This window comes from Emydura macquarii, unplaced genomic scaffold, assembly GCF_026122565.2.
Source record: "Emydura macquarii macquarii isolate MOO-44397 ecotype Brisbane River unplaced genomic scaffold, CSIRO-AGI_Emac_v2 contig_1348, whole genome shotgun sequence".
In the NCBI taxonomy this organism is placed as follows: Eukaryota; Metazoa; Chordata; order Testudines; family Chelidae; genus Emydura; species Emydura macquarii.
In genome coordinates this window covers 14,863,270-14,889,885 of record NW_027131485.1, presented here as the reverse complement: position 1 = coordinate 14,889,885, position 26,616 = coordinate 14,863,270, and positions in this window count along the sequence as shown.

Genomic DNA, 26,616 nt, shown 5'->3' with positions numbered 1-26,616 from the left:
TCAAGTGTTGTCAATTTAGTTTGCAGTAGTAAGGAGAAATTTTACTAATTTAACTGAATGGAATGGTAACAAGAAACTTAACTACATTAGAATTTTTAAATAGCCAACAGAGCTCTTTAAACACAGTTAGGCATGTCTTTGGCTTCCAGTATTTTAACACAAAAAAGTTGACATTATGTTTGGTAAAATGGAAAGAGTTAGACAATTTACAAAGGTGTGAGATAATTTCCTTTATTCTTGCGAGTCATTATACCTCATTAACCCTTTTTTGCAGTTTATTAAGAATTCTGTATTTATCATTATTATACTAATTAAACACTAAGCCAGAGTAGTCTGATGTTCAGAACACTATTCTACTTAAAGATTCATCCATTTTTATTAACACACATTTAGAGAGGAGAGCTGACCATCACGTTCACTTTCCTCTGTCAAATTGTATTCCTGTAGTGTTCACGTAGTCATCTACTCTAGCTCCTCCTTGTAATGGAGTAATCCCTCACATAGAATACAACTATTGTTATGCAGATATCTCAAAATATCCCTTACAGAGTTTATACCAACTACAGAGGAAATACCCTGGGGTCATTCCCTCTATGTAATCATACAAAATAATGAAAATTATTTCATTCACTTCAAAGAAAGTATTTAGATATAATCTGTTCATGTCATTACTAGTTTTCCCTTACTTGCCATTCTGAATAACTGCATTGACATTGCCTTCTATATTGTGTCTAGACATACAGTGAACATTTACTGAAAAAAACATTGATTATTAATGTATTACTAAGAATGGATTAAACAGTTTGGATAAAATAAGAACTCCCTTTACACTGTATCCTGCCTAAAACTTGATTCTAAAGCAAAATTTACTTTGAAGATCAAAAATAAAACAATTATTTACTTTACAATTTTTATTATTAATTTTTGCATATCTTTATACCTCTTATAGAGTAAAAAGCATAAACAGCAATATATCATAATAGAACTTGTTATCACAAGGTTTCCTACCAAAATGATTTATATAAGCTTTAGTTCATAAACCTAACTTTTAGATGGTCCTTCAAACTGAACCTCTGATCCTTTCGAGGGTTTATTAAACTTTAATTATTATTCAATTGTGCTCTAGTTCTACATGTTTCTCACAGCCTATACACTACAATCTCAGCAGAAACCAGTGTAAATAGAAGTTTAAGTTCATTTAAATCTTCAATGTGGTTACCTTTTGAATAAATTAAAAAGCAGAGAGATACCAACTATCCTTGTTTATAAATGCATTTGACCTTCCAGTATCCTCTCAAGTGGCTAAACATATGGCATTTATTCAATGTAACATCATCCAAATTCCTAGAGCTCTTACAACCCTCTGACTCCTAAGTGTGACTTAAGTAATTATAACCATTCATGCTAGATTTGGAATTGCTGTCTCAGGCCTTGTCTACATGGTGGGGTAATGCACCCTGCTAAGGTGTGATTTCTGAAGCACACTATCATGTTTCACATCAATTAGTCCTTGTAGTTCCTGCTGATGTACACTCAAAGTTCTCTAATGCACTTTAACATAGTGTTGTTTCAAACAGAACTATGTTAAAGCACACTAGGCAACCTTTAGTGCACACTAGCAGGGTCTACACAGACCAATTAATGTTCAACACATTAATGCACTTTAGAAATCACACCCCCATATTGCACACTGCTGCTTCATGTACACAATCCCTCTAATTCAAGAAGTGTATTGTATCTCCAGTTTTCCATAGTGCACAAGTGAAAACTATTTCTCTAGGAAAAAATATAGATTATGAAGAAAATCACTTACTGAATCATTTATAAGATGAACAAGAACAAAACAAATATTTTTTCTTCATCAAGTGTTAATTAAAACTATTTGTTAGAATGGAAGTCACACATAGAACGAGGCAATTTTGGAAATATTTTGTTTCATATATACTTAGGTTAGTCAACTTTTATATCTTTTTTATCAATTCAGAAAAAGAAAAATTGCAGTGGAAAAAATGATAAAAGTAATGGAGTTATTTTTCCATTGATGGGAATGCCATCACTCCTCTGACTCCTACTCAGACACTTCTCATCATGAAAAATCATACATGCTTTGGACAAAACCTGAATTTACTCATGGGATTTGGATGGCAAACATTTTCCTCCAAGAATGCAATGTACTGTGCTTACATAAGGTGGTGGCAGGTGCTGATAAAAATTTAAGGGGTGAAATCATGGCTTCACTAAAGCCAATGGTAATTTTGCAGTTTGCAAGAACCATTTGCCAGGATTTTGCCCATGCTATATGGACTGGCACCAGACTGGTAAGCTTTCCCCCTTATCTATTAGGCTTCCATCTGCAGAATCCACAGCCAGAAAAGCTAGTATTCTAACTATATGCTTGTTCTTTACTCTGAGTCTCACAAGCCATCAGGGAATATGAATAATAGTAGGTGTTCTCTATGGACCAACAGCCTATACAAGAATCACCCCTCTTTACAAGAGAAAAATGCATTGATTTCAAAGGATGTACTTGCTTATAAAATAATCCCATGTGTATATGCAGAATAATAAAAACAGAATTTTTTTAAAGGAGATTTGCTATGTTATCTATTCTTCTATTGATACTTTGGTGTTTATGTGCTCAGATGTCATGAATATTAAAAAGAGTTGCCCAAGCAAATCCCCCATTCAGGCATGGACAGGATAATACCTTTCAGAATATTTATCCTGAAATGTCACACTTTATATTATGAAAACATAATAAAAATTAATGACATATTACATTGCCACTCAACAAGTATGAGTGATATGCTAATGTCTTGATTTTCAAAGGTGCTGAACACCCATAGTTCCCGTTGACTTGAACAGGAGCAGCAGGTGCTCAGCACCTATGAAATTAGACCATAGGTTTTTGGCTTGTTTTCACAGAAAATGCAGCTGTATTCAGTGTATGTGCAGGGAAAAAGTGAAGACACAGTTATCCGCATACCCTTCTCAGAGGGCTTTCCAAATGGAAATTTGTAATGGGAATGCCATTTCTAGATTAAACTCTACTGATCTTCAACTTGCAAGACACAGACCAAAGTTCTGCAAGTTGCTCCATGTGGACAGGACCCCTGGGCCAGTGCAGAGTCCCACAAAGACAGGGGGGGTTGCCTACATGAAACAAACTGCAGAACAGGGGCCTAACTGATCAAATGTGGGTAATGTACAATCTTAAGATGCTCCTTTTAAACCTTCTGTATAGAAATAAGGACACATCTTTCTGCTCAATAGTTTTGTTAGCCCTAAATTTCTTCTAACTTTGTGTTGTTCAATTAAGTTAAAAACAAGTATCTAACTGCTGATATTGACTGACTTTTCAGATTTTTTTAATATTAATGTATCCACTAAAGAGCATGAGGACATTTCCAAGCACATTCTGCTCATGTCCACAGGTTCTAAACCAGGTCTTCCTGGTATTCTCTACAAATATTCTATACAAGAAATCTGTTAAACAATCTGTCACAGAAACATAGATAGGAAATGTACATAATGCAATGCTTGAAGGAAAAAAAGTCCAACAGACCATGAACTTTTAATGAATGAATTTTAACAGTTTGCAATCTGGTAGGCAGTTCTCAAAGGTTCCTGATGAGAAAGAATGTGTTTTGTTTTATATGTTTTTCTATTCTTGGTTTAATTAGCTTGGCAAAACGGGAAAGTACATTTTTCATTCCTACAGGAGAAACACATAAAAACTCTGCTGATCAGTATGCTGGGCAATGGCTGTTTACTTTCTAATTCTGCAATAGATTGTAGTGATGTCATGACACTTTTAGTTCTCATTAAAAATCACATTTTATCATTTATCATTCCATATAGCAATAAACATTCTGGAAGAACCTATTTTTAATCTAAAATTTAAAGCAAATAATTTTGTACTTTTATCTAACTTTCTCAATAGCTTGAAACAATAAAGAGTAGAAAACACTTGAAATAGACTTTAAGCTTTCATTTACGCTATTTGATTAAAACTGTTATATATCTGCAGCCCTTCATTAACATGGTCCCCCTCATCTGCAAAGTTGAATAAAGAATTTCTGTGAATCAGGTAAATGAGTCCACTGTCTTCCAAATCTTTTGCTAAAGAGGATTATGCATGTTTTTTTCTTCTGACAGACCACCCATTTTAATGATTGAAGATCACAGACTGGGTGGTGTGGGGAAATCTGTACTGTCAGAGAAACATCGGAATTGCCATACTTGTTCAGACCAGTAGTCTGTGTAGTCCAGTATCCCGCCTTTAACAATGGAATACCAGCTGTTTCAGAAAAAGGTGGAAGAAACCCTGAAGTTCGGAATAATCTGTCTATAGGGAAAATGTCTCTTCCTAAACCCCATTAGTTAGAGGCTGAAGGATAAGGGTATAGATAACATTTCCAATCTCCAAGGCTGCCAATCTTTCCTTTAATAAAAAGCAAACCCACTTTCAAAAAAGTACATTGTTAACAATTCATATCAACCAAAATAAAATTACTGTACAAGGAATTGGTTATAGTCTTGTATAAAATGCTTTGCACCAAAATGGAATAGATAATTTTTGCTAATTATGTGGTGCGAATGACAAAATAAAAAATCAAGTGCCATATTTTGCTAATAGAGTTTTCAGCAATATTCCCCATAAGCCATTTTAAAATAGCTAAGTTTTCTTACTAATTCTGACAGATTTTCAAAAAATATGAAAAACTCACAAAGGCACCGATAAAAATGAAAAGAAATCTAAAGTTAATGGAAAATGATGGTGAGCATTTAAAACATTACTATCAACTTTGTAAAATGAATGTGCAGTTTCCCATTTGGATGAGTAGACAAATTTGACACTGCAAATTTTTGTATACCATTTTCTGAACAACATCAGGTCACTCATGTTATGTGAAGTGAAACTCAAATGTCACACAGATCTACTTAGATCTGATCCTCCAATCGGATCTAATTGGGCAACCCCCTGGCACCGACAGGCCTAGTGAAGTTAACAGGGCTCCATTCAGATGCAAGGGTCTATCCATTTGGATTGGACTATAGGTCCATAGCTTTAGTGCACTTGTGAAGCAGCACAGGGTACATCACTATGCCTGATTGATTCTGCACAAATATAATCTTTCACATTTGGAAGACATGACTATTTTTTATTTTTGCGTTCAGTTTAAATTCCTTTAAAGTTAATGTTAAGAAAATTATTACTTAATAGCTTTCATAGGCATCTGTCAATTCTCTTCATGTCAGCAGGAAATAACTAGATTCAGAAGGCTGGCCCTTACCACAGAATGAAAAAGGGCCATCACTGGGAAATATTTATTACCCTGGGGAATTCAGGAATTTCTGAACATAATCAGTTGTGAGGAGGTCAGATTGTATGATGACAGTATAGAGAGCAAGGGAGAAAAACAAGCTGAGGGAACAGGAGATGGGCACATTGTACTGCAGGAACATGAAGGCTAATGTCTATATTTATTTCTTCACATCATGTGAAATATTAAAATACCATCTTGTACAAATATTTTAAATGACAAATCCAGCATAAACAACTCAAATCTTGACTTCCATTTTGAGAGTTACTTCTCGTAATTGGTAATAGTCTTCTGTGATGGGGCGTCCATTCCACACGGGCATGCAAGGAGCTAATAGAGTGCTTGGGAGGCACCACGGGAAGCAGCCATTAGGAGAAGGACCATGAGGAACAGCCATTCAGGACCCAGCAGGTCCATTTAAAAGGGAACTGCAGGGCAGAATAGACACTGGGAGCCCAGGGAGCAAGCACTGCATCCCTTGAGGGCTGAGCTAACGGTAGGCACCTTGGAGCAGTGGCTGGCTCCTGGAACTGAGCAGCTGAGTGCCCAGAGGTGAGGGCAAAGAACGTGCTGAGGCTATGGAGTAGTGGCCCAAAGAAATAGAGCAGAATTAACAGAAGTTAAAGAGAGGCAGCAGAAGGCTGCTATCTTCAGGGTCCCTGGGTTGGGGCCCTTCTTATTTGCCACTGGAGAAGTGGCTGGACTGTTGGACAGAGATACCTTCCTCCAGAATGAGGAAACACAGATGACTACCCAGCCAGAGGACTGAGTTGAGAAGAGGATGCTGCGGTCCTGGGAGCTGTAGGCGGAAGCAGACACAGAGGACAGTTATGCAGACTGTGGACATTGGCCTTGAGCTAATCCCCAACACAACCAGGAGGAGGTGCCAGTCTAGTGATAAGGGTTGCACCCTGTGACATCTTCATTTTGGACCAGATTTATGCCTAACATCAGGCATATTTCAATGACACTACTCACATGCTTAAAATTAGGCATGTGCTTAAGTATCTTGCTGAACCAGGCCTTAAAGAACAGGGAATTTCTCTAAACAGCAGAATCTTTCAAACCGAAAACATTTATGTAAGTGTGACCACTGTGTGCAAGTTTATTCACACACTCATATATTCTATTTTCATTTCTTGAAATCTTTTCAATTTCATCCCCATCTCCATTTCTGTTTTATTATCACTGTGCATATGTTTGTGTAATAAACAAATAAGGAAAGCTATAAAATTGCAAAAACAAAAATGGAAAGCATTTTAGAAACTGAAAATTCTAATCAAATTACAAAGAGAAAAGAAATTATTAAGAAAAAATAAAACCAAAAATCAGTGTTTGGAGTATATGACATATACAATTACACACAGTTATGGGAGTTAATTTATATTACTTCCTAATATAAATTATCCTTTATTTTCAAATATTCCTCCCAGATCTCCCAAAACATTTCAAGGTCTTTATTAGGTCATCAATTCCTCAGAAAAACTATTCTACCTATGCACAGAAACAAATCTCTTAATATTGTTAGACTTAGTTCCCCCCTTTTCATACATGATAATGGAATCACCTTGGTCACAATGGTAGCGGAGTATAGTATAGTGGCTTAAAAGCACCCCCAAAAATAGTCTAGAGCGTGGCAGTGGTAGTAGACAGGCCATGCTGTGAAGATGGGCTTATGTGAGAAGCATGTTGAAAGTGGGTCTGGTTGTTTGAGGTGAGAATCCAAACTTTAGCATCCATATCTAAACTGAACCCTTGGTAGATTGCCCATCGCTAGTTAAAAGAGTTGCTTGTCTATGTGTTTAGTCTCAAGGTTAAAACCTTGTTTGGAGGGTAAAAGATTTTACCTGTTGGAGATCAAGTGCTGACTCATGTTTGTTAGGGCTGCAGCTCATTCACCTGGTAAGGCTTTACAGAAGGACTTTGGCACTGCAAAAGGAACTCAGCAAGGATTATCTTCCTGCTGCGAAAATAATAGGTTTTATCCCATGTGTGGATGGTTTGTTTGTTTTAATTTGTGCAGGGAAAGAAACTCTTTATAGCTCCAAAGGATAAATTCATAGATATATATTCACAAACACTTTTAGGGTGAAAAGATGATTCAGCTAGCTAGTCATTCCCATATCAGCTCAGGGGATAGAGGATACTGTAAAAGTTTTCTCTTTTCTGGAGAGAGTGAGGGCTGCAAGTAGACAGCTGCAGGCAAAGAGCTATGTTAAGGGCCAGAAAAACAAAGATGACTGCAGAGTATCATAATAGTGATCATAAATGGAGCATATGGATGCTATTATCATTGTTGGCTCTCTCTCTCTCTTTCTCATTCACTCACATAAACAAGTACAGGTGGAATGTTATTTATTTATAAATTGACTCATAATTGCCTTGAAAATTTAAGCTACTGTCCTTCTGATAGGCTAGTGGTTCAATGTCATCAGCAAACACCGTAGATAACATAGCTTGCAAGCCACATATAATTTTTTTTTTAAGCAGGAATTTTTGACCCTTAAGATAAAAGATCTTGGGACTAGATTCACAAAGAGATTTAGGTGCCTAAGTTTAAAATTTAGATCCTCAAAACCCCCGCTCAGCTGCTGCCTAACCCTATAAGGTGCCTAAATTCCCTAGGAGATGACGTTTTTACTGGTAGAACCTCTAAAAATCTGCTGGTGGACATGCACAAAGCAGCCTAAATCCTGACACCCAGCACATAGCTCATACCCAAGGACTGGTGGGATTCACAAACTAGGTGATCCTCTGCCTAACTGGTAGGTATGCTCAGAGGCCACCTACCTGACCAGGCCATGCACAAGATACAGAAAGAGGTGATGGTCCTTTTGAAAGTATTCCACTTGGCATTAAATAATTCAGTATTCATTGAGTCATAAAGACAGTCAGTGATTCTATAGTCTAGTGGTTAGTGCCTTACTCAGGGAGAGAGGAGATGCAGGTTCCTGCCTCTGCCCTAATGACTATTTAAGTATTTTATAAAAAGTAGAAAAACTCCAACAAGAAACATTGACACAGACTCACCCCAGAATACACACTTGGGAGGTCACAGAGTTCTAGAGTTTAAAGCCAGAAGGAATCACTAGATCATTTAGCCCGATTTCCTGTATGCCACAGGACATCACCAAACCCAGGACCTGAGATGTTTAGCTAATAGATATGGCTAGAACTTGAACCCACTTTGATTTTGGGTGGATTCAGTATTGCAATTGAACATATGGTGTAGTTTTAGTCCTGGTCAAACATCTGGCTTTTTAAATATGCGGGAACACCCCGAGTCTAATGTATGTCTGCACTCATAGTCATTCAAACCAGAGACATTAACCAAAAATAAAGACTATGGGTTTTTTTTTTAAACCAGAACTGCAGATTTTCTGTTTTTATTTTTTAAGTACTTCATCTTTTGTAAGGGTCAATAGTAAAGAAAAGTGAGAAAGACAGACAATTTCTGATGCAAAGATCAGGGAACAATTGACAGATATTGTTTATATCCTGTACTTAATTTACATAACGTTCAGCATGGCTCTGTGCCACATGGCTGCTGCGCAAGGAATAGACAGTTTTGCTTGTCAAACACAATAAAGCAAATCAGTGTACTATCAATAGGATGTAAAATGACTCTAGTTCTGAAATTGCGTGCTGAGGATCCCAAGAGCTATAATTTACCAAACAAAAAACTGAATCTTAAAAGAAAAACAAGCTCTCTTAACATAATCACATTTTTTTTTTGCCACTAAGAATGCTTAGCTCAGCACTACAGCAATAGTTGATGAAGAATTAACTTAAGTAAACCCCTTTGGAAGCTCCAGATTATCTGTCTTGTTTCTTGGAATGGAAGCAGAGTTTTTAATTCACTGAAGAAACTAGAAACATTTTTGATCATTAAATTTCCACCACAAAGACTGCGTCTGTGCAAATTAAGGAACGCATATGGATACTATTTATTTATTTTAGTTATTCAGATGAATTATCACTACACTGAAAATACTAAAACAAGCCAAAAAGCAGAAAGTATAGAGATGCACATTTCTGAGGGACTATTTCTTATGTCTATATTTAGCTGTCCTAAAATAAACATTGAAGTATGGTCCTTAACATAAATCTGATATGAAAGTTAAAATAAAACTCAAATTAATCCTAATCTCACCAATATAGTTCTACAAGTATTGTGTTTTTCATTTTTTTTCTGTGCAGATCCAGTGTATATGATTCTATTTGACTTACTGTTACATTCCCAGTTTACCAGTGTAATTAAAAGGACAATATTTAACAACCCACTATCAATTTCCAACAGTATGTTAAAGAAATACTATACATGAAATAATGAAGTCCATTTCCTTCTTTAGAGGGTCATATATTCTAAGATATTTACAGAGTACCAGTCACAATAGAGATGTGTACAGTAGAGAGTGACATGCTGTAAGACAGTTACTTCCATTACTGTATTATTGTGATCTACCATTATTTCCAAGTGAATTGGCTGTTAAAGGTACAGTGACCAATTTGAAGTTCCCACAAGTACAAAATCTAACCTTGTCACCTCTGCAAGACTTTCTTCAAATCTTCAGATTAAAAAAATAGAGGAAGAGACTCACTGAGTGCAGCTATGTCATGTGGAAAAGCAGCAAAAAATCCTGTCAAGGACACCTGTTAAGTTCACCCTTACCGCATATGTATGCATATCATACACAAGAATGCCCATATTGGGTCATACCATCTAGCCCAGTATCCTGTTCTTCCAACGTCAGATGCTTCAAAGGGAATGACCAGAACAGGTTAATCATCAAGTGATCCATCCCCTGTCGTCTAGTCCCAGCATCTAGCAGTCAGAGCTTACATTAGAGATTTAGCCTGTCATCTTGTATTGGCTCTTGGAGGGTGTTTGGGATTGTTGTGGGTGGGTGGGTATGGCGGAATGAATCGGGCTAATGGAGAGTGGAGGATGGTTTGTGGGGTGGGACTGCCAGGTTTTTGGGGGAACAGAGAGCTAATAGTGCTACTCAAAAGATGTCCATGGTTGCAGTACTAGAGTAAATGATGGTGTTTCCTGCAGGCTGAGTGGTGGCTGGCTGCCTGGGGCATGTGGTTGGGTAAATGAGGTTTCTGTGGCTGCTTGTGGGGAGGGAAGGGTATTTTCTGGTAGATGATGATGTGAGAATCCTGGTGCAGTGTGTTGGGGGGTAGGCTGAAGGGAGCCTAAGCCAGTATTGAGTCCTTCACCTGCTGTTGTCACCTCCTCATAGCTACTATGCCCTTGCTGAGACCCAGCAGGGGGAGCAGAAGGGAAGAATACAGGTCACACAACGGCCTGCTCAGCAGTTGCCACAATTACCCCATGCTGCTGGAAGATTAAACTCTAGGCAAATGCTATGAGAATCAAGGGGAGTTGCAGGAATGTATGACAGGCTGTCAAATGATCAAGTGCTACATAAAATCTGTGATCCCAAATCTTGCAGTTTCTGGTCACTGGATTCATACTGCATTGTTTTCCACTGCTGACAATAGGTTTATGCTAGCTCTTTGTTTTTGCAGATGCAGCATCATTAGATGCTGATGAAGCTTCATAATGCACCATGTAGGCCAGAGAAAGCAGAACTAATTTATTTTTGTATCAGTAGGAGACATCTTTGCAATCAACTTGAAAACTTTATCTAGTTTGAGGACCTGATGATTAATATATCAATAATTAAAAATAAATATTCCATTCACTAGAATCCAGCCTCTTTCCATGGACCAGCATTCCACAGACCACTAGTGTGTTTGGAGGACTTTCTCTGGAAAATGGTGTGAAAAGTTAGCAACTATGCTTTGGGAACCAGAATATTTAAATCCTTTTTTATATTATTTCTTATATTTTTATTTTTTAGAATCATATTGTCCTTATAACTCTCGGATAATTTTCTAGGAAAACTGTGTGTTTTTATTCAAACTCATTCTCTCAGAATGCAAAAAAAGATTAGTTTATTTTTCATTTTTAAGTAGTAAAAGTATTTGTCTAATCAATTTATTTTATAGTTTGATATTCAGAAGCACTAGAGGCACTATTGTTATGGGATTTTTAATCAATACAAGGATATCATCCACATAAAGTAGTAATTTATGTTTTCCCAAATGATACTCCTCATGTGTTGGGATGCATAGAAATTCTAGTGCTCTGAGGAACGTGAATGATCTGCTTTGTGCAAAAAGTTTAAGCTGGTGAATTTTAGCCCATAAAGGAGCATTGTGGTCAGGGCTTAGAGGAGATTGTCTTTGGTAATTTTTAAAATATATCCAAACTCAAATTTAACTGTGGTAACAAGAAGCCTCAGTCAACTTTGGCAAATGGTAACAGTTGCATCTTATGGCACTGCTCTTAGGGCTATCTGAATACAGAACGAAAAGGGTAAAAGGTGTTTAAAACAAACAAAACAATAACAAAGACACCACAGGACTCTTGTGCAATCAAATTCCACCAACCAGTCTGTACTCCAATTTTTTCCCCTCAAGTTCTTTTATTATAATTTACTGCTTTTAAAAAGTTGTCTATATTGTGGGGGCTATTTATTTTAACTGTACGTGGCTGGCAAACACCAGTTTTTGGAATTAGAGGACAATATGATGTTTTAACTCTATCTGGTCATCTGATAAATGTAACACTTTGTGGGTCATTTGTGTGTAAAGACTTTTGGATCCAGTGATGAAAATTACTATAAGTAATATAGTAACAGCCAATTAATCGTAGCTCATAAGATTTTTCAGAAAGACATACAGTAAAAATAATTGTACATTTATTCTACAGCTATGCGCATTGTGTAGCTTTGCAAATATTTTAAAAGATTGAGGGTCAAACTGTGCAATCCTTACTTATGTCTATGTCTCATTTCAGTTCTCATCATCCTGAATAAGCAATGCAAAGCTGGTCTCTAGGTTTGAAAATATATAATTAGTAAATGCTGATATATTAAAAAGTCCCCTTTAATTTCTTTTCTTTATTCTTTATCAGCTTTCAGTATCATTCTCCAGCATATCAAGTCTCTATAAGCCACAGTATCAGCAGGGCTAATCTATAATAACATAACTGTCTGGAGTTCATCCCATCTTCTGCATGGAGTCATGAAACTCAATTATTAAGTGAGAAAAAAATTGAAAAGCCAAAACAACAATCTAGAGCTGGTGTCAGAATGTCAATGGAACTACCATAGTTATCACAGTGTGAAGTTGAAACACTTAGGAAATTTAGAACATTCAATCCAGCCTATTACCAGCCCACACACAGAAATACAGGACAAATGTAATATAAAGAGACTTTATCAAGGTTAGCAGGCTCAAAATTTGACCTACTTCCCCCCCTTCCTTTTTGTATCTTTTAAAATAAAGTACATGTAATTCAAATGTGTGTGTTTATTTATTTATTTATTTTCAAAACTAACATTTCAGGGGTCTTTTTTTTTTTCTTTTCCAAGTCAGTATCACAGAAATCATTGTAAAACCTATGACATTAAACTAGTGTATATACATAACAGAGAAACATAATGCAGTGAGAAAACAGGTTTAAAGCATTTAGTGGTATGAATAATGAGTTAAAATATTTAAAGTTATGTTTAGGGTCATAGAAAAGCCTCAAAAAATGATGTTTAAAAGGACATTAAAAAGCCCATTTAAATGTTCCTTTCAGTATTCTAGAAAAAAAGCAGTCTCTCACTCTTTATTTAAAATTAAAATACCACTTTGTGATTGACCTTTTTAACATGGCCCAGGGGAAAAGGATACCACTTCATTAGACTAGTAGTAAAATGAAGATGAGCAACATAATATAGAAAGATGGCAGCAAAGCATTAAAATGTGTTTTAAGAAAGCTTCATATTTTAGGAAGGTTGCCTGTACTTGGGGAACTGAGAGAACTCACACACTTCCATTAGTGCTACCCTTAGTTTTCTGAGAGACTTGATCAGTGCTGTCACCTAAAATATAATCTCCCATTTCCCATCAGCTTTTGATGCTAATGGCTCATAGCAGAGACTGGATTCCCTAGCTGCCCTCTCCTGAACACTGCTTGAAAAGTTATGCATCAGCATCACCTCTGGCTTCTCAGTTGCTGCAATCTGAAGTCTTAACAGGAGGAGAGGAGGCAAATGAGGCTGGGGTGTCATGGCTACAGGAAGGTGGGAACTGAACATAGTGTGATGAGAACTGGATGGGGCTCCTTTAAAGCCTATGGCTGGCCCTAGCTTCACTTCTGTAATGTAGGGCTACTATATGAAAATTACACTATGAAATGCTACAAATCCCTCTCCAGAAACTCTATATGCCTTAATTTAAATGGAGAATGTTTTTGGAGGGAACGAGGAAGAAGTACACTTGGCATTCCATGGCTAATGTGACATTCTGTGTCACTATGTTAAGTTAGTCACACTAAAATACGTATTAAATTTGCTTTAAGTCTTTATAAAGATATTCAACCACAGGAGAGAGAGAGTGCATACAACTAAGAGACAGCTACATATGCAGCTCAGACTCATGTCAGTGAAAGTTTTGCTATCAACTTCAGCGGAAATGGGACTGGGCCCACAGTCAGTACCCCAACCACACACAAATCTTTTTGCTTCCCAATTATTAACTAACTCCTAATCTCTTCTGGGACATCAGCTACAGACTATGCACATACTAAAACAGTATCATCATTTGAAAGTCATGCCTCTTACAATTCGATGTGAGTTTTGATTGTACTAAGAGACCATTAACAACATTTATTTTAAAAAAATATAAATTAGATGCTTGGTGAGCACTAAGTGAGGTTGTGCCCTTGGCTTTAATGAACTTGTCCTGTATACTAAGTAATTAGGACATTACTAATTAAACATATGTACTAAAATAGTAAACTGTGTGCAATCTATCAAGCAACAAAAAGCGCAGATCATAAAGAAAGACTTATGCAGCAAAACAAGAGGAAATACAAGTATATCATAAATCTTTTAAAAAAATAATGCCTTAATCCTTGAAAGGATTAAAACCATTCATGCCTCTAGTTAGATACGTACAGGTAAAGAAATAACCAACATGAAATTCAATATGCTTATCTCACTAAGGCTTCAATCATGTGAGTTTTTCCAGGTGGGCAGATGCCTGCATATAGAGGATGTACACCCAGTAGCTGGGAGTGTACATCCCAGCATGGGCAGAAAGACACGCACTAATTCGGCTTGAACTAGCATGCTAAAAATAGTAGTGTAGCCGTGGCAGCCCAGACAGCTGCTGGAGTACAATCCCACCCGACGATCCGGGTATGCACATAGGTCGCTTGCCTGTGCCACCCATGTTGCCATGGCCATGCTGCTATTTTTAGCATACTAGTTCAAGCAAAGCTAGTGTGTGTCTGTCTACCCACGCTGCTGTGTAGACATACCCTTAGTATGGGCACATATATCTTCCACAACAATAGAAAGATTATTTGGCTTCTGTTGTCTTCCAACTGCATTGGCACTGATGACTATAGCAGATTTAACAGAGAGATCTAGGAAAAAGTATATGATAACAAAGGGATTAGTGTGTACACACACACACACACACACTCTTTCTCTCCCCCCCCCCCCCCTTCAGTTCTCTTGCTGTAAAACCTTAAACAAGTGCCCGTGAAATCAGGGATAGCCCTCTAAAATGACAATAGTACTAGTGTATTACATTGTCAGAGCATTTCAGCCTCATCAGAGGGGGGAAAAAACAAAAATCAAACAGCTATCACAGCATCCTGTGTGTCATTTTCGTTGTCCTTAACCTATAACTTTTCCAGATAAAATTGAAATGCCTGCATCTTATTGTAATGGGAATGATTTTGTTTCACTGACTGTACAAGTAGTTAAGGCTGCCAATATAAAAAGTGAAGTGACAGAAACAAGTTGATATCCCAAAACAAAATTTCCATCCAGACAATAAAGCAGTGAAAGCAATGTCAGCTTACAGTGAAATAAGATGTAGTTGTTGGCTATAACACATATAACACAGGGGTAAATCCTGCAGTATTCAGGGAAAACCCACATAGAACTCAGTAGGAATTGTACTAAATGAATTCTGAGTAAAGGATTTGGCCCATGGTGTACTCATATACAGATGGAAAACAGGAGATTGACAAATACATACAGCATGCAATGATAAAAATAAACTGTATGGCTATGGGATACTAATCTTATCCTCATTGATTCCCATAAATCAATGCCATAATCTTTGCACTTATGGAAACCAGTGAGGATAAACATAATTTCCCATGGCCGTCATGTCATATATTTACACTGCATATTATTTACAACACAGGATTATTGCCTTGCTTATTCATTTTTATCCTTTCAATTTCATATGATTGTCTCCTAATCCCCTATAGTTGGTTTATTAGTATCTGTGATGGTTACCTTGGAAACCAATGCAGGACTGATTTCAATGTGGTTGGGGTGGAATTTTAAGCGTTATGGTGCACGTGTGTGAGAGATGCAGACATTAAGGTAATTCTTGGAAATACTTTTGTTGTTGTTTAATTTGCACTGAAAAGGTATAGCATTAAATGCCAAGAACATAGTTGTTTAACCAGGTCAGGAGTTAGTCCTATGTCAGTTGTTTCTAGCAGCATAAATCCTAAAGTGTGAAATGAAGGTCTGTGTTTGGAGTTAGATGAGCACATTTGAAAGCAGATATTTTTAAGAATTTAAATATGCTTAGTTTGACTTACCTGAATGATGGTAAAATGTGACTGTGGTGACTGGAGACCCACACACAAGGAGGAGTTTTGTCCGCCCTATAAATGTATACAATTCTTCATAGCTATAAATCTTTTTCCGGTTGAGGTGAAACACGATCAAAATACCCAAGCCTACATCGGTATCTGCAGATTCCCCTAAATACTTCCTTTAGCCATACATAGCCTAAAACCAGGATATTACCATTTTTGTACTATGCGCGTATTGATGTTCTCTCCTGTGGAAACAGGCATGGGATGAGATTTAAGAGACCTGGAAATATCATGAGGTTTATCTCACAGTGTTTCCTTCAAATCTTTCCCTAAAAGAGGTAGAGTTTGGGGTGCATTCCTGTTCAACTCCCATCCAACTTCATCAGCAGAACAACTCCATTAAGAGCCACACTGCTGTCATTGGACAGGCAAACAATTGTGCCAAACTCTTTCAAGGAATGACATGAAGGTGTAGGACAGAGATAAATGACTTGAAGGGAAAATGAGGAAGCATACTATGTAGTTATAATGTCTGTTCTGTTTGTTTCCTTGAAAGCGTGATGGTGCCTATCAGTAGATTTTAAGGTTCTGATCTATTTCAATAAGCACCTGTAAGTGTTTATTGGACTTTTTATCCCTACTTTATTCAAAATACTGAAACTTTTTAGGTATGCAAAATTGGGATGGAATTCAATATCAGACTCTCCTGTGGCATTTCTATATTTCCAGATTCTATTTCTGAAGCCAGAAATAGCACAAGAGCCTTCTAGAATATTTTAAAATTTCAGCTTCCAGTATTAAGTAGAAACAGAAAGCAAAGCCATGTGAAAATATAAAATAATGGGAAAAGAAAGTTACCTGGCAGTTTTTGAATTTTCAGAAAAAGAGCTTGTTTGATTTTTTTTCCCTCTTGAATGTGTCTGCCTAAGCCTACATTCAAACTAATTTCTGTTAAATTTCTTTTTGAATCTTCACCATATTTTTTCCTCTTCATATTTTAATTTTAAAAGAAGATATAGCAGATCATTTAATTATTGATGTTAACTTAGGCTTCCATTTCTATCTCAAGAAAACATGAACAGGTCTGTGATTGGATGCTGGTCTTTAAATTCATAGTAGGATAGGATAATTAGATTTTAAGAACTCTATAAATCGATCCAGTTTTGATCACAGGTAGAAGAGTGCTTTCATAACTTTGCACAAAAGACACTGATGCAGTACCTCCTTGATTAAGCATGAAGTTATACCTCTGCTTATGAGAAAACCAAGAATTTACCTGATTTGTCCACTACTTTGTGTCACATTACTTTTATCACACAGGTATTTAGTATTCAGGAAGAGCAGCTGGATGGGACTGCATGGATTTCCACTTCATCTACATCATATTTTTGATTAGGTAATGCAGAGCTTCTTTGGCTGAGTGCAGTGAAGATGCTTTCAGAGCTTCTCACAAATCAAACATTGTATGAGTTACAGTCCAAAAGCGGGGGGGAGAGGGGCTTAGAAGCAAGAACAAGTAAGTATAATTTGCAGATATCTAAGAGGGACATAATAACAATGACATGAATAAGCATAATGAGATGTTAACAAAAAGGCACTGTCAGTAATGATACCCTTAGATAAATGGCAAATGTACTTGCTTGAACTCTATCATTACTACTTCAATCACAGCCATACTTAAACTTTGGGGAACTAATTTCATTTATAAATTCTGCTGCTGCACATCAATTATTAGCAGCATTGCTGCCTGTTAGGTTTAGAACTGCTGTGCTAGAGGGTAACAGATTGTCTGGTATAACCTACAATAAGAAGAGACTTGCAAACCACTTTAAATGTCAAAGAAATGCAACAGTAAAGGGACATAGCCACTGGTTCTGTCAGCTATTTTGTTACCCTTACTAAGATGTCCAACCCTATTTGCCTTTATCTTAGCCCATCACTGCCCCTTTCCATTATCCCATCAGTCTAACTAGCCTACATGAATGCTAAGAGATCATCCCTTAGACCAAGGGATGTAGCAAACTACTTGAGCTTTTCTTCAGAGAGTACTGGGGTTCCTAGCAGTTATGAACACAATGGTAAAGTTAGTTCCATTAGAGTAATGTTAAGGAATTTTAATTGGTCCCTCATTCCAACAGCAATAATAGTTCCTTCATCTTATGGAAATTAAACTAAATTCAGTCCTTTAAGCATAGCTTTTTGTCTTCAGGGAAAAGCTCAAGTCCCATCCCGATCTCCTACCTAACTTGTCCTCCACTCATTTGCACTAGCCCCTGTAAACCCCAGGTTATTTGGGTCAATGAGAAACAGGAGATACGTTTCTGAGGTCTGCAGATCCTTGGTGGTGGTCCTTGGTCCTAAGGTTTCCTGAAAAGCCCAACAGCAAAGAGAGATACTTTTCTAGTACCCTGGATGTCAGTCACCCCAGATCTGCCTATTCTTTGTTTCTTACTGTCAAATGAGCCCCGGTTTAAGGCCTTCTCTCCCTGACTGGCAGTCCCAGAAGTTTCTCTGAAGCAGAAACTTATTCTCTCCTTGACTACCTTGGTGTGGGGTTTGTCAGTTATGGAAGGTAAAGTATAAAAACTAAAACACTTGAATCATATAAGAATTTTCCTCTCTCACCATGTTCCAATCTTTATACTTTAAACTTGTTTGGACTGAGCCGACAACTTAACATTAGTTTAAAGCAGGTTTTTTATATTTGATTTTTAAGTAGCACATATAACCGTCTCTGAGCTGTTACACTTCTGTCTTTTCAGTTTTTGCTTCCAGGTACCTCTGGTACAGTGCGACAGTACAGGTTTAGGGAACTTGGATAGCACTTGATGAAACTCTGGAAAATAGGCTCAGCAGATGTATCTTTATGTCAGAGTCTGAAATGAAGGTATCTAAGATCACGGATCAACAGTCCATCTCTATTTACACTAAAACACTTAAGCACATGCGTAACTTCAACTATGTGCTTAAATGCTTTGGTGAATATGGATTGATGTAGGCATAGGCTTAATGCTTTCCTTAATTGGGTCCTAAATACTTCAGATTACTACCCACCAGTAGAAATGAATATTTATGTTACCAGTGTCTGACACTGAATTGTTCCCACACTGTTGAATCCACTATTTAGTAATGTTACCATTGAATAACACCTGGTGTTGCTAAGGGCATTTATGTCACAGAAAAACATTAAATTATAATTCTAGAATGCTTCTCAATTGTTCCATACTTTACGATCCTGCACTGTTCTTTGTTCAGAACTGATACTGTATGTTCATGCAAAAAACATTTAAAGTTATATACTAGCTAACAGGTATTCATTATTTTATAATGTTTTTTCCTTGACTCAAATGTGTTACCAGTACAACTCTCAGAGTCATAAAAAATGGTTCTTGGTATTTTTCTGAAGTTTGCCTGAATTGTGTGTCATACATATTTCAAAGGTAGGGGTTATGGCAGAATTCCATTAAAAAGCAATACAATTAATTCTGGCTTTAATTACTAACAATTGAAATGGCTTATGCAATAGCAAAAGACTGTGGGTAATTTAAAATTGCAAACTAAGAAATGGTTATAGCTTTGGCCCATTTTCTGATTTAGCTATGTGGAACATTTTCTGGGGAATTAACATGAATAAATTGAACTATACATGGTTAACATCAGCTTATTATAATAAAAGTAGTGTGTAACAGTTCCACATATACCAATCTCTGTGGATTTCTCTAGTAAACTATCTTTTCTGAATGGTTTACTACAATCCATTAAAACTCAAATTTGGGTAAAAATTGGCATACTCGTTCTCAGAGTGAAGGCAAATATATTTACATAAATACAAAACAAAAGCTGGAAACATTACATCTAAAAATGGGTCATGGAGTACATATTACTATAAACTCATGTTATGCATAACATCATAAAAGTAACTGATTAAAACTGGAAAAACCAATGGGTTATATTCAAAGGCATGGGATGGGGTTCTCCTCACTCCCCAATTAAAAAATAGCATTTCTATTAATTATTTATCCATTTTCAAATGTAAATTAATGGCTCTGGTGGTAATCATTAAATTACTATATTCATAGAAAACCTGTATTTATGTAGATAATAGCACATTTTAATATTTATGAAGTGTGGCTTATCTAGAAGTATAAAACCCGGTAATTAGCACTAGAACTATAAATTATAATTCCAAAGTAGATAAATAATTAATAGGAATGCCAATTGTTTGTTAAAAAAATCAAAAATGAAAAATATTTTCTAATTATCCCACTGTGTCAAAGACAGATAGATAGAACTCACTCAGTGCTGCACTAAGCATTATAGATTAAATGCTGAAACAGTTCCTCTGAAAAGTTATTACAATTCAGAATTTTCAAACTGAAAAAATATTTACTGTTAAGTCTGCACCATAATTTTGGCAGGTTTTTAAAAGTAAATATTGATTCTGACAAGAAAACTGGAAGACAAGCTGCTTGTGGGTAGTAATCTTAATGGTTTAGGAACCAATTAAGGAAAGCATTAAACCTGTGCCTAAAATCCATCCATATTCAACAAAGCATTTAAGCATTTACTTGAAGTAAAGCATGTGTTTAAGTGTTTTGCTAAATAGGGATGGACTGCTGATTTGTGGTCTTAGATACCTCCACTTCAGACTATCACAAAGTTAAGTAAGCTGAGCCTATTTTCAAGTGCCATCCAAGTTCCCTAAACCTGTATTGTAGTGAGGAATGAAACAGAGCTGGCTGGAAGCAAAAACTGAAAAGACAAAAGTGTAACAGCTCAGAGATGGTTATGTGTGCTACTTAAAAATCAAACATAAAAAGCCTGCTTTAAACTAATGTTAAGATTCTGGCTTAATCAAAACTCAGTCACCAAAATTTTGTTAAGGCTGTCATTCTCTGTTTAAATGATTTAATTGTTGCTCATATGCCACCAGTCATGGTCTGAAATCCCCTGAAATACCTCAGCACACTGGAAGGTGGAAAGGATGGAATGACAGCCTATTTCAGTAGGTTTTACAAGCTATGCACATCGTGTTTTTGAGGACAGGACTGAACTCTCAAGATTTTTCAATCAAAATCTTCACTAAAACACACTTATCTCTCAAGGACAAGATGGACATTTCACATGAAAGAATACTGAACACTACAAGATGAACTGGAAACTAAATAGGGCTTGTATTTGATAACCTTTTATGATCTTACATATATTCACAGTATATTTACTCCTCTATGTGTCTTAAATTAGCATTCTGCATCTTGAGCAGTGATTCAAAAGAAACTTACCTTTACTTCAGCTACATTCCTGTAATTAAACGTTTTTAAAAATATTTCATATTAAATATCTCATGAGATTTTTTTTAATCTCACTTATGATAGCCATGGATTCTAAAATTGGAAGACATTCAAATATTTCATGTTTTTCAGCTTTTTCCATTTGAAAAACACTGTTCTTTCAACCGCAGGAAAAGAATCACTCTCTCTCTCTCTCTCTCTCTCTCTCTCTCTCACACACACACACACACACACACACACACACACACACACACAATCAATAACAACTTGTATTAACAATTCACTGCTAATAGGACAGTTTAGTTTTACTTTCCCATATATATTTGGGAGAGTAAAACTGAGCTGTCCTTTTAGCAGTGAATTGTTAATACAAGTTGTTATTGATTAAATGTTAATGCTTTATGAATAATCAGTACAACTTCACATTAAAACAAGGTCCATAGCATTCTGATGTTTACATTATATTTAACTTTGTCTGTGGAATTCCCTCCCTCTAACTGCACACAGCATGGGATATAGCTAATCTTTGGGAATGGCGAGCAGTGAAAAGAACAGGTAAACAGCGAGGCAGCAAAAGCAACAGAACCTGTAGTATAAGCTTAAGATAAGGGAAAATTATCTAATGTTGGTGTACACATAAAATATGGTTTGATGTGCCGAAGCATCCTGAGGAGTAAGCTGGGGATGGGTGCAGCCAGAATTTTTAAAAGAGGGTGCTTTACTGATTAACATCTGCTATATCACCTATTTTTGTTTGTTACCTCACTCCCTCTACTCTCAGTATGGTCTTAAGTAGTTAAGCAACTCAACTGGAAGCCTTAATTCAGCTCCCAAAATTAATCTTTGGTTTAAAAAACATCTAACCATAGCTGGGGCAAGGAAACAGTGCCTGTCCTCTGAACTCTAGTACAGGGTCTCACAGAGCCCTGCTTAGTGATCTGCAGAATTAAAAGTGTTTTGAGAAAAATAGTGGCTTCAGATTAATACCCACTACTATTCCAGTGGTTTTTCTTCTTACTAGATGTAAAAATTACATATTGAATTTAGAATAGGCAACGTGTAGAGGGGACATGAAGTGTCAAGTGCCCCCCTTCCAGATTTTAGCTCAGCCTGCCAGGTGGTGGGGGGAGGGAGTGAGACTCTGTCCTCATGCTGAATCTGCCCCTCAGGCAGCTGGGCCTGGGCAGGGAGCAGAAGGGGCGGGGTAGAGCTGCTTCTCATGGGGGCCAAGGGTAGCTGCTCCAGGTTACTGCTTCTGTGCAGTGCAGTGGCTGCCTGAGAGAAAGCCCAGGGACAGGGAGAGAGCTCATAGGCAGACAGCCTAGGGACAGGGGCCCAGCAAGCTGGAGCCCCACCTCCTCCACAGCGTGTTTCTGTCTCGCTTGGCCCGTCCCCAGTGGCTGGGCCTTGGGTGGGGAACAGAGATGGCGCTACCACCGCCTCCCCAGAAGGGCTCTCTCTCAAGCAGCTGTGGCGCTGCACAGAGGCAGCAACCTATAGTGGCTGCCCACAGCTGGCATGAGAAGTGGCTCTGCCTACTCCCCACCCAGACCTGGCTGCCAGGGAGAGTGGCCACAAGCAGTAAACTTACTGGGAGAAAATGCAGCAGGAGAAGGACAGAACAGAGCCTTCCCCTTGGCAGTGGGGTGGGGAAAGCACAGCAGTCACCGGGCTGGGCACAGGGTGGAGGGTCACTGGGGAATGTGGTGGGAACAGGTTCCCTGGCCTCTGTTCAGCCGGACCAGGTGGGAGCATTATCCATTTTTCTGCTGTGTTTCAGTCCTTTCTATGCAAGCTAAAAGAGGAAAGAAGCACTTTGCAAAACATATAATGGCTTAATAATGGCTTAATTGTGGCAAGATACAAATTACATATGGATCACATGGTCACACAGATACAGGATGGCTACAATTCATAGGCACTTTCCATCCCATAGCAGCAGGCCACAGAAACTGGGGCTATCCTTTCTGGTTTTGGTGAGTACAAGAGGAGATTCAGGAGAAGCAGAGCAGCTGAGAAAGGATGGTACAATACAACCATACTTTTTAGAGAAGGAGACACCTGACTGCTGCAGAATGTATTAAGAATTTTCTGTAAGTTTACTTTTAATATTCAGTTAGAAAAGGGTAAGTTTCTGCTTCCACCCAACCCATAATATAAATATTTCTGGACTCCTCTAAGAAGGTCTGCAATTTCTTAACTGAAACAGACCCTAAGGATGGGGATGTGATATATTTAGGGAGTTATACTTCTGGATCCAGCAGAGAAGGAAACAGACGCAGAAACAGAGGGAGCTGTTAGAAACACAGCTGTCTGCTGTGCTCACTTTATTGTTCTTGCAGCAGAACTGAAAGCAACATGAAAATCAGGCTTTGCACTGGTAAAGGAGAAGTGCTCACACATTTAAAGAACAAGACATCACATAGGGGAACATCCATAACTCTTAACATCTTTAACCTTTGGACAATGGAGGCCAAATCTTAGGGTAATTCTGGAACAGCATTTCTAGGGAATGTTTCTACCGAGTACCCGACCCCTGCAGAAAACAGAAATGTGTAAAAACATCATACATGGATAAACACAAACAAATGTATAATTCCAGTGTCAACAATAAGGTTTTTGACTGTATGATCCATATAGAATTTTGTTTTAAGCTATTTGTTTCATTGCTATTATTCAAGCCTATCACCATCATTATAAGCAAGAAATAGAATTTTACAAATCCATAGAGGAAGAATGTGGAGAAACAATGCTTCAACAAAGAGTTATGCAAATCAGAAGGCTGACAGAAGAGCCAGAACATTAAGCAAACTGGATAACATCCTCCATGATAAAGATCAATTCTCCATTATATTGAAAGAGTCAAACTACATCTATGTGAAGCTGTCTTTAATAAGTCACATAATTAATTATTGTTGTATAAGGACTTGTTCTCCAGAACTAAAATATCCCTAACTATGAACATAGCTAATCAGATGGGTAATGATGTAGCACTTGCTAGCTACAATACCACCTAAACCATCTGTACAATCTGTCTTTCATGTGTACTTTCCACGAACAAGCACTGCCAAAACAAAACAAAAAAACAACCCCCATAAAACTCATTCTAAGAGGAAAGACAAAGTTTAGTAGTAGTATACAGGCAGTCCTGGCCAACCAAGCAGAAACATATTCCTTCCAAATTCCAGCCACATCTTGTATGCAGCGGTGAACATTTGTTTCAGTGACAATTAACCTATAGGGACATTCTTTGAAAAAAGACATTTTGGCAAGAATAGCAGGAGTATCCCATTGGTGGTAGTGGTTCCACCTCAGCTCCCATATAATGCCAAGACATGAGAAATCATTCTAAACTGTCAGAATGCTTTAAGATCTTATGTAAACTGCAGCTCTGCTTGTTGAGTTCAGAAACTTTTAATAGTATTACCACTTCTGACTATCCAGGCAATACTGGATATGTTTGCAGTCTGACATGTTTGTGATTACCTTTCACAATTAAAGCAACAGCAGGAAATGCAAGAATACTGTTCTGGTTGCCATGATACCTAATAGTTTTTAGTAAATGCATTTTCCTTTGGTTTTGGTAAAAGTTATTTGTTCTTCTTTGGTTACTTACTAAATCTCCCTCAGGCCCACCAGATCTAGTTCAACTGTGTCAACGGACAGGATGCAATTCATTAGTACCTTACTGTGCATTAGGTCAAAATCATGTTTTGTAGATGGGTAAGATGACACAGAGGGAATAAAGGTCTCATATGCAGCACTTTCCAGAAGGCATGCAGCACCTTAATAAAATAAACAAATAAATAAATAAATAATAAATGCTTATAACAATAGATCTTATATTGTACTTTTCATTTGTAGATCTCAAATCAGTTTACAGCAAAGTTATCCCCATTTTGCAGATGTGGAGACTGAGGCACAGAAAGATTTAAGAGACATGTGCAAGGTCGCCCAGTAGAACTCAGGTCTTCTGAATCCTAGTCCAATGCTCTGTCCACTAGATCACAAGACCAGGAGGACTGGGCCTTCAATGAACTGCCCCAAGAACAAAGTGTTCAACAAATGGCCAAAACCAGGAACGGGACCAAGGATTCTTGACTGCCCCAATGTGAACAGAAACTAGTCCTCTACTTTCATCTCTAAACCATACAAATATTGTCACACAGAGTGACATCTTATTTCTAGGCTGCAAAAATCTTATTTCTATTTGTACTAAACTCCATATCATTCTTGAACCAAAGGATTTTTGGAGAAATATATATTGATTGTCTGTGAACTGCTTCATATGGACGAAGAGTACATATACCATTTATTTGCATGTATCTTCGATTTACACTTTTAGTTCACAGTTCTGCCTCTCTTTTCAGTATTACCTTCTACAATTAATATCAAGTTACTGCACTGAATTCAGATTTATATCTGTATTGGTCTTAATTTAAAGTTAGTTCTTATAGCTTCATTTTTTAGATTTATCTCATTAAACATTGTTTTCAATCAGACCTTTTGATATCTGGGATGGATCTTTCCACAGTAAGCAAAACTATAGTTCCACCAATCTAAGTCCAGCTGATAGTAGCAAAAGTCTAACGATAATAACAATAACTCAACTTGTGCCAAGAGCACATAAATTCCACTGGGGCTCAGTGAAGGTTTTAAAGGAGGAAGAAGTATAGCTATTTCTATGCTACTTTTTTCCAACTTTAAATTAAAGATATCAACTCTATAGCAGATTCCTACTTGCAGCAAGAGCTGTGACAAATGTTTTCGTGTACACATATTGCTTTAACTTAAATAAATGCCTGGTTATCAAGACCAAGCTGTCTTTCTTCTGTCATACAGGACCAAAAATAAATACACAGTAAACCATCTTTATGTAATGTTAAGGTTATGACAAAGGAAAAAAGCAAGGACATTCAAAAAGTTGAATCTGACTTCCCTTCCTGAACTTGAACAGTGTTATTGTGCTTTTGCTGCAGCAGCATATGTAGTATCTAAGATCATGGTCAGTTTAAAGTATACATTAAAATAATAATCTATTTAAAGTATGCATTAATGTATCACCACTCCAAAATTGTAGGCATCACATCTTGTTTTTCCTCCCCTCTCCCACTGACAGATGGTCCTCCATGGATCAGAGCTTTGAGGATATTTTGTTTCTCCTTCCCTCCCTCCACACATACTCATTGCCTTCTTTTCCATATCCTTTCAACTGAATGGGACTAGGCAATTGGATAAGACTCAGTTCCCAGACTTGTGATGTCCATTTTAAATAGAAATAGATGAAAACCAAAAC